The sequence below is a fragment of the Triticum dicoccoides genome, chromosome 1B (assembly GCF_002162155.2).
Source record: "Triticum dicoccoides isolate Atlit2015 ecotype Zavitan chromosome 1B, WEW_v2.0, whole genome shotgun sequence".
Classification (NCBI taxonomy): domain Eukaryota; kingdom Viridiplantae; phylum Streptophyta; class Magnoliopsida; order Poales; family Poaceae; genus Triticum; species Triticum dicoccoides.
This window is the reverse complement of record NC_041381.1, coordinates 25,094,691-25,102,634: the sequence shown is the minus strand read 5'-3', so window position 1 is coordinate 25,102,634 and position 7,944 is coordinate 25,094,691. Positions and strand designations below refer to the sequence as shown.

Here is a 7,944-nt window from a genome sequence, read left to right as displayed (position 1 = left end):
ACTGGATGGATCCTAGCTAGCTAAGTGATCAAGTATATATGCCATACCATATTACTTTCTCACCTAATATAAGTGATCAAGTAATATGGATATGGCATATATAATTTGATCACTTAGCTAGGATCCATTCATGCATCCCAGTTGAAACTAATCTGCAGTACTTTCACCTAATGATTTAACAACTCATTATAATGTAAAAATAATCTCTAAATTAAATTGAAAAAATGAAAGAAAAATAAAAAATAAAATCAAAACAGCCCAAACATTTAGTACTGGTTGGTGTTACCAACCGGTACTAAAGGTCTCCAGCCACCGGCCCCGGCTCGTGCCACGCGGTGGCACTTTAGTGGCGGTTCGTGCAAAACCGGTACTAGGGGGGGACCTTTAGTCCGCACCCTTTACTGACGGTTGCAGAACCGGCACTAAAGCCCCTTACAAACCGGGGCTATAGCCCGGTTCTGCACTAGTGTAGTCCAAGGGCCACCATTCGTCACATCGCGACTGACGAAACAAGGGCCCCGCTACGACATTCCATAGGGCCAACCCAAACTATGCCAAGGAGCACCCTCCCCTCCAAACGTCGAGACTAGGATGGGGAAGGGGAGGAGTTGCGACCTTTAGGGTTTTCACCCCCGAGCTGCCAGGGAGGCGATGCAGGGGTCGAGGGTGGCTCCTGTGTAAAATTATTAGTCATGCAAAATAAACCAAATAAATATTAATTAGTGTCACCCAACTAACTGAAAGCACAAAAACTTATTCTTATATATCAGGTATTAACATAAACTAGAGTAAGCATGATTCACATAACATTGCATTACGTTACAAGAGATGGCCATCCTACGTGAAAGAAAGTACCTAGAGAGACGTACGACCTTGCATTACGTTGCATGAAACGGTCACCATGCATGATAGAATGTCTGTAAATAGACGCATTGCGTTACAAGAAACGGTCATCATGCATGACAGCATGAGAGAAAGTACGTACGGCGACATAAAGGGAACACAAAAGTATAATGACCCATGCAAATATTTACCGGTTATGCATCTTAGCATGGCTCTATGAACATGTAAGAATCATCATGTCAATTAGGCTATACAAAACACGAGTGTAAACCAATATGTATTGAGCTTACTAACCCGCAGGCATGGGAGTAAGTAGGTAGGCAAAGGAAATTAAATAAATATAACAACGTAGTCTTAATACTCTGTAAACCAATTTATAAGGATTGTAATTTCTGAAATATGCTTCCAATAATAATATTACTGGGAAACGTCGTCGTTTATATATAGGAGTATCTATTAACCCGCGCACCATATATATATTACCAATTGTTGGAAAGTTTCCAAAGTTAATACTATCCACCAAGAAACTGTTAGCCCGGAACTACTCGCTAGCACTCGAGTACACTGATGAACGACCGGTGGATGAGCACACACACGTACTACTCACACACTCACTAGTGTATCACACACACACACATGTAGTAGTAGTACTAGACTACTACTACACAGCACTTGAAGCTTGGAGCACACACGGTGGTACTATAAGGAGGAAATGCCTTGTATTGAAGTGAAATGGCCTACTTACAACCGATGGGATTCATCTTCTTTTATAGGCCACAGGTCAGCCCGGGTCAAGTCAAGTAAACCCTAGAAAAAACTGCTAGCAAACTACTACGTACATGCACATCACATTCCTGGAAACTACTAGCTAGCTAAGTAAACTACTAGGTAATTACTAGGAACCTACTGCTTCCTTACAAGCCAAGGAAGCTACTGCTGCTAGTGCAGCATGCATTTCACCGAAGACCATGGTTGACTCAACAATCTCCCCCTCAACCTTGTCGAAGGAGTTTGATGTTGACGATCCCGACCTTATCGTGCAGCTCGTGAAACCGGATGCTGCGTTCGTCGGGATATCCGTCTTCTGGGGCTTTGCGTAGCCCGTACGCCCTGCTCGTGCTTTGCCACCAGAGTGAGGACCTCCTGCATGCCCTCCCCAATGCGTTGTACGTAACATTTCGCGACGAGCCGTGCCTTGTGCTTGATGATGGTGCCGTGCTCGTCCTTCTTGATCTCGGGGTGCTGCGGCTGTCCAGTAGGCTCGCCGAGAAGTTCCCCCTAGGCGTCGCAACCTGTGTGGATCGCCAATGTTGTTGGTGTCGAACAGGTCCGACCGTGCTGTAGGCGGGGACAGAAACTGCCCAAGAACCACCTCGCTCTTGAGCGTCAGAGTTGCTGGGGTCGTAGTTCCCGACGTCACACTGCCCGGGAACTCCCTTCCCGGGGTCGTCGTGTCAGACGTCATGCTACCCGGGAACTCCCTTCCCGGGGATGACTTGTCGGACACCGCACTACCCGGAGTTGCTTCTCCCAAGGTAGCGGACTCCTTGTCGCTCTTCCCAACAATCTTGCTTGTCGGGTCTCCCCCGACAGTTGTGAGTCATGCCTCCTGCACGGACTCGATGGACCCCGAGCGCGTCGGGGCTTCGGCATGGCCGACCATAGAGCACTGTGCCCCCTGCACGGTCTCGACAGTCGCCACCAGCGTGGTCGAGGCATGCCCGGCCAGAGAGTGTCGTGCCTCCCGCACGAACTCAGTGGACCCCGAATGTGTCGGGGTTGTGGCGTGGCCGACCAGAGAGCTCCGCGCCTCTTGCACGGCCTCGATGGTCGCCAGAGTCTCGGTCGAGGCCTGGCCGCCCCATGACCGTCTCTTCATCGCCCCCCAGTTGAGGCATGTCGAAGAGTGCCGTGTCGCCCACACGGGCTTGCAGAACCCCAAGAACCTGGTTGTCGGGGTGTGGCCGACCTGAGAGTACCGTGCCTCTTGCATGGGCTCACTGGTCGCCAGCATCATGGTTGGGACGTGGCACACCATATGCGTCGTTGCCGTGCCTCCTGACACGGGCTTGTTGGGTACCGAGGATGTCGGCGACGCCTTTGCCATGCCAACTTGCACGGGCTTGTCGGGTCCCGAGGATGTCTGGGCCGCGATTGCCGTGCCAACTTGCACGGTCTTATCGGGTCCCGAGGATGTCGGGGCCGCGATTGCCGTGCCAACTTGCACGGGCTTGACCAACATCGCAAGGGACGTGGTTACCGGGGTGTGGCTCCCCACACCTGGGTCTTCATCTCCTCCCAGTCATAGGCCCCCGAGAACGCTGTTGTCAGGGAAAGCACTACCGATGTTGGGAGGGGATCAGTTGAAGAGCTCCGTGCCTCCCGCACGGACTTGACAGTTGCCGGCACCGTGGTCGCCAGAGGTGGTGCACCCTCCTGCACGGCTTTGATGCTTGTCGGGACCATGGTTGCCGGAGGCGCTGCGCCCTCCTGCATGGTCTCGACGCAAGCCATCATCATTGCTGGCCCACCGTCCTCTTGAGCCTGCACGAGATTTTCCGCGGCTGCGGCATCCTCGTCAGCCATCCAGGTTGCTGTAGCTCACGGGCCGGTTGCGGGTGGTTGAGGACCGCCTTGACGATGTTCGCGAGAGCTTCGGCGGTGGACAACTCCTATTCTCGAAGAACTGGGAGGCGAGGAAGCGTCCAGGACGTGGTGCCGGTGCCCCGAGTGGTGGAGGCGGCACCGGCAGAGGCGGCGGCCGCACCCAGGGCGGAGCCGGACGAGGTGCCGGCAACGACGACCGGGAAGCACACACACGTACTACTCACACACTCACTAGTGTATCACACACACACACACGTAGTATTAGTAGCATGGTTTTCAATTTCAGTTTCAACAAAATTTCAGCACCAACTGAAATCACTGAAATTCAGTGAAATTCAGTTATTTCAGTTTGCATTTCAGCCAAAAGGCCGAAATATTCATTTGAATTTAATTAGATATTTGAAATTTTTAAAAAGTATTTTGAAAAATATTTGATTTCCTGTGTATTACTGAATTTGCTGAAATATTTTGACCGAAACGTAATATTTCAGTGTCTACTGAAATTAATGAAATTCAGTGAATTACAGTGATATCTCACTGAAAGTGAAAACCATGAGTAGTAGTACTAGTACACAGCACTTGAAGCTTGGAGCACACACGGTGGTACTAGAAGGAGGAAATGCCTTGTATTGGAGTGAAATGGCCTACTTACAACCGATGGGATTCATCTCCTTTTATAGGCCACAGGTCAGCCCGGGTCAAGTCAAGTAAACCCTAGAAAAAACTGCTAGCAAACTACTACGTACATGCACATCACATTCCTGGAAACTACTAGCTAGCTAAGTAAACTACTAGGTAATTACTAGGAACCTGCTGCTTCCTTACAAGCCAAGGAAGCTACTGCTGCTGGTGCAGCGTGCATTTCACCGAGGACCATGGTTGACTCAACAGAAACACGGTCATTAGATCAACATATATCATACACTACCAGGTTATGAGTATAGTATCATGCATGATTGTTTCTCAATTTACATATCCCATAAAACATCAAGTCCAAATGCCACACGAGTGTCATGTATGTACAGTCGAGCTTTGGACGTAGTCTGCACTACAGCAGGAACACAGAGAGGAGGAGCTTTGGCCTTAAATGGCTCAAGCTGTTTGCGCCAGCGAGGAAGCATAGAGACGAACAGAAGACAGCCGCGAGGAGGAGAGAGAGCGGCGGAGGAGCGGGGTGCGAAAAGCTGCATATGGAGACAAGATTGGAAGGGCTGGCGTACGACTGAGTGGCGTTGCCGTTACCAGTCCGGCCCGTATAAGTAGGAGCGACAGCGAGCCGGAGGTCACACAGCCGAGCACCAAGATCTCTCTTCCTTCCTCCTCCTCCTCCTCCTCCAATCCCCCTCTCCGGCCAGCGCGAGCGAGCGAGCTTGAGAGAGGTTGGTACCTGCAGGTAGCCATGGACGGCCACCGCCACGGGCCGCGCAAGATTCTGGCGCTTGAGGCGTACGCATGCACCTCTAATCTAATCATACACTCCATTTCCTCCTGCCGTAATTTTCTGCTTACCGCCGGTGATCGATAGGAAAATAACGGCGTCGTTTGTGTGTTTCCATCGCAGGGCGTTCAAGAAATGTGCCCACCCCGACCAGACCCAGGTCGCTAATCTCAGCCGCGAAACCGGCATGGAGCCCCAGCAGATCGTATACTGGTTCCAGACCCGGCGGGCGCATATCAAGGTATGTACTGATAAGTAGCTCTAATAGATGCACTCCGCGACCATAATTCTGAGGACCGAACATGCCAAACTTTAGGCTCTCGCTTGGGTCGGATTATTTGAAAATTTGTAACAAAGCTCTTATTGTAGGGATCTTAATCGAACACGAGGCCTCCGACCCAGGGATCTTCATTGTCAGATCCTTGATGCTTTCATTCCACAACTTCGCCTTCATGCTGTGACACAGGGAGGCTGATGGTGGCTGATGTCCGTCACTATCGTGGTCTTCCTCAGCTTAGTGTTTATGTGTGTGTTTCGGCTTGTTAGCCAAGGACCCCCTTCGGGTTTGTATCGCGCGTGTGTGTGTCGGCTCTTGAGCCCACCTGGACCCTAATGGGTTTGTATCGTGTTTGTGTTTGTGCGTGCGCACGTGCGTCGGCTCTTGAGCCTTGGACCCTAGATGGGTTTGTATCATGTTTGTGTTGTATTTCTGTTGCATTTGAATTTTAAACTCTGCCACATTACCCTGAACCTTGTTAGTTTTTTTACATTAATCCCTCGCTTTATTAAACTGATAAGAGATTACAATCTGACTGGATAACCCTAGTCAGGAATCCAGGAATTACACCAAAGCAAGTAAATGAAGAAATTCTAAGAGCTTCTCATGCACATAGGTGCGCCGCCCAATTTTCTTCGTGTCAAATCCATAGAAGCTTGAAATGCTGGAAAGTATCGGCTAAACTCTTTATCTCTGTCACCCCTCATGTAAAGAGAAGAAGAATCCGTTTTTTTGTTTGCTATAGCATATGACTTAACCATTGATTTATAGTGCTTTAGTAAATCCCAAGATGTATTTGGAATAAAAGCTAAGAGTTTTATGGTTATTTTAAATTCCATCACTTGGGTCAGGTCATATCAATGGGTTACAAACTTAAGTTATAACTTCGGCGGTATTTAAATTACGTATTAGAAGATCAGATCTTTGGTCTGTGGGCATCCTTTGTTTTCTGAAGAATTAGCATTTGATTTGTGTAATTCAGACTCAGCTGGGCATAGCAAACATTCATGAGGTAGTTCTGATTTGGGGGTCAATTATGCACTGTTGTGGCCAACATTGGGTATGAAGGTTGTAGGGGGTGCCACATGCACGTTCTTTCACCGTGTAATTTTGGTATTCTGTACAGGTATGGTGGTTGAGAATGTAACTCTCCTTATGCGGTTGCTTTGTTGATATTACTAAAGCACTATAAATCAGTGGACCTTTTATATTTTTGTCATAAATAATTCCTAGAGATTAAGTTGTTTGCTCCATCTGGTTAATAGTTTGTACTGTCAAATAGATAATCCAATATCAAACTGTTCAAGATTTGCATGCAGAATCTGGAAGAACCCAAAGCACCGACGAGCTTTCATAATGGTTTTTGACAAAGATCTTGCTTTTTTAGGCTTTTGGTGTTCCCTTTTCTTACCAGATATTTTGGTCATGGGTTTGACTTCATCTCCAGATCCATAAAAACTTATGTGGTTGTGATTCATGACATGTACAAGTATTAAGTGGTTGAAATAATACCAACAACAGGCACTTGCACGGGCGCGGCGTCGCGCCGCGCTTTTGCCCTGCTAGTAAAAAGTAGGACAGGTTTGAAAAATAGCTCAGTTTTTGGAAAATCAAAAGTTATGTCCTATGGAGGACATTTGGTCCTTTTCAACTCTGTGCTCACCAGCCTAACTATATTCATGCTCATCTGCTCACTAATTCTGCTACATACAACATGCTGAATTTTGACTGCTCGTTGAACTCATGATCTCAGCTTAAATAATCATTTTCCGATATGTGATTCAGGTATTTCATTGGAATTGACAACCATATGCAAAGAGATCACTGGAGTACCATGGTATGTGCCTCCCTTCCCAACAGATAAGGGTGCAAGTAGCAGAGTACAGTCAGTAGTTAACGCTTGCAGCTCTGAGAAGGGGTATGTGCAGAAAGTAAGAAGACATGGTAATTGAGAAGCACTCAAAACAATTGTTCTTCAAGAAAGCTTCAGTTGGCATGTAGCCAGCTGCAGCAGAGATTTTGAAGAAATATGATGCCAACCACTTGTTCTTGTTAGCATGGCTCACAAGATCCGGCTGCCATGATATGTGCAGGAAGCTAGGCTATCGTCTCGAGAAGGACAACCGACGTCTTTGATAGAATGCGACAGGTGCTTACCCATAGCTATGCGAGTCTGACAGGCCATGCTCCCAAGGATTGCTTGCTGTATTTTGGTGTGTTTCCAAGTGATCGTCCTGTTAGGAGAAAGAGACTGATGAGGCCGAGGGATTCGTACAATCAGAGCATTCATCGAGCGAGCCCATGGATGTAGTAGGCAGCAATGACAAGGTGAAGACACGCCCAGCTTATGGCATGATCCACGAGTTCATCTCGCATATGTCCGCTTCCCAGCTTATAGCATAAAGGTGACTAGCATGTGGAGAGATCAACTACTACAAATAAATGTTGCCAATATATGTCTACATCGTGTAGTCAGAGGAAATGCTAATCTCAGTACCTCGTTCTTCCAAAAAATTCCATCTTCTAATAGGCATGGGATACATCAGGAATGGTTATCTCTAGCACCATTTGGATGGAGTTTTAGCGTTCATATACTGACTGAATCAGAAAGACTTCTGGAGGAGCCATTTCATATAATTGCGCCTAGGTACCTGCCATGAAGGTGTCGTATTACATATCACTAGAGTGAGAAGACATCAAATTGGTACGGGATGGTGCCGCAACCCTCTAGCTCACCCGCACACCTTATCCAGACCATCGGTACACGCTTCATTTGCAA

General features: G+C 47.8%; 1 long non-coding RNA gene across 1 annotated transcript; it reads left to right on the top strand.

The window, feature by feature from the left end:
• Positions 1 to 4,661: 4,661 nt before the first annotated feature.
• On the top strand, positions 4,662 to 5,638 carry LOC119300057. The gene is made up of 3 exons (XR_005146373.1): positions 4,662 to 4,896; positions 5,012 to 5,129; positions 5,258 to 5,638. It is a non-coding gene; the product is annotated as an uncharacterized LOC119300057 (long non-coding RNA).
• Positions 5,639 to 7,944: the final 2,306 nt, after the last annotated feature.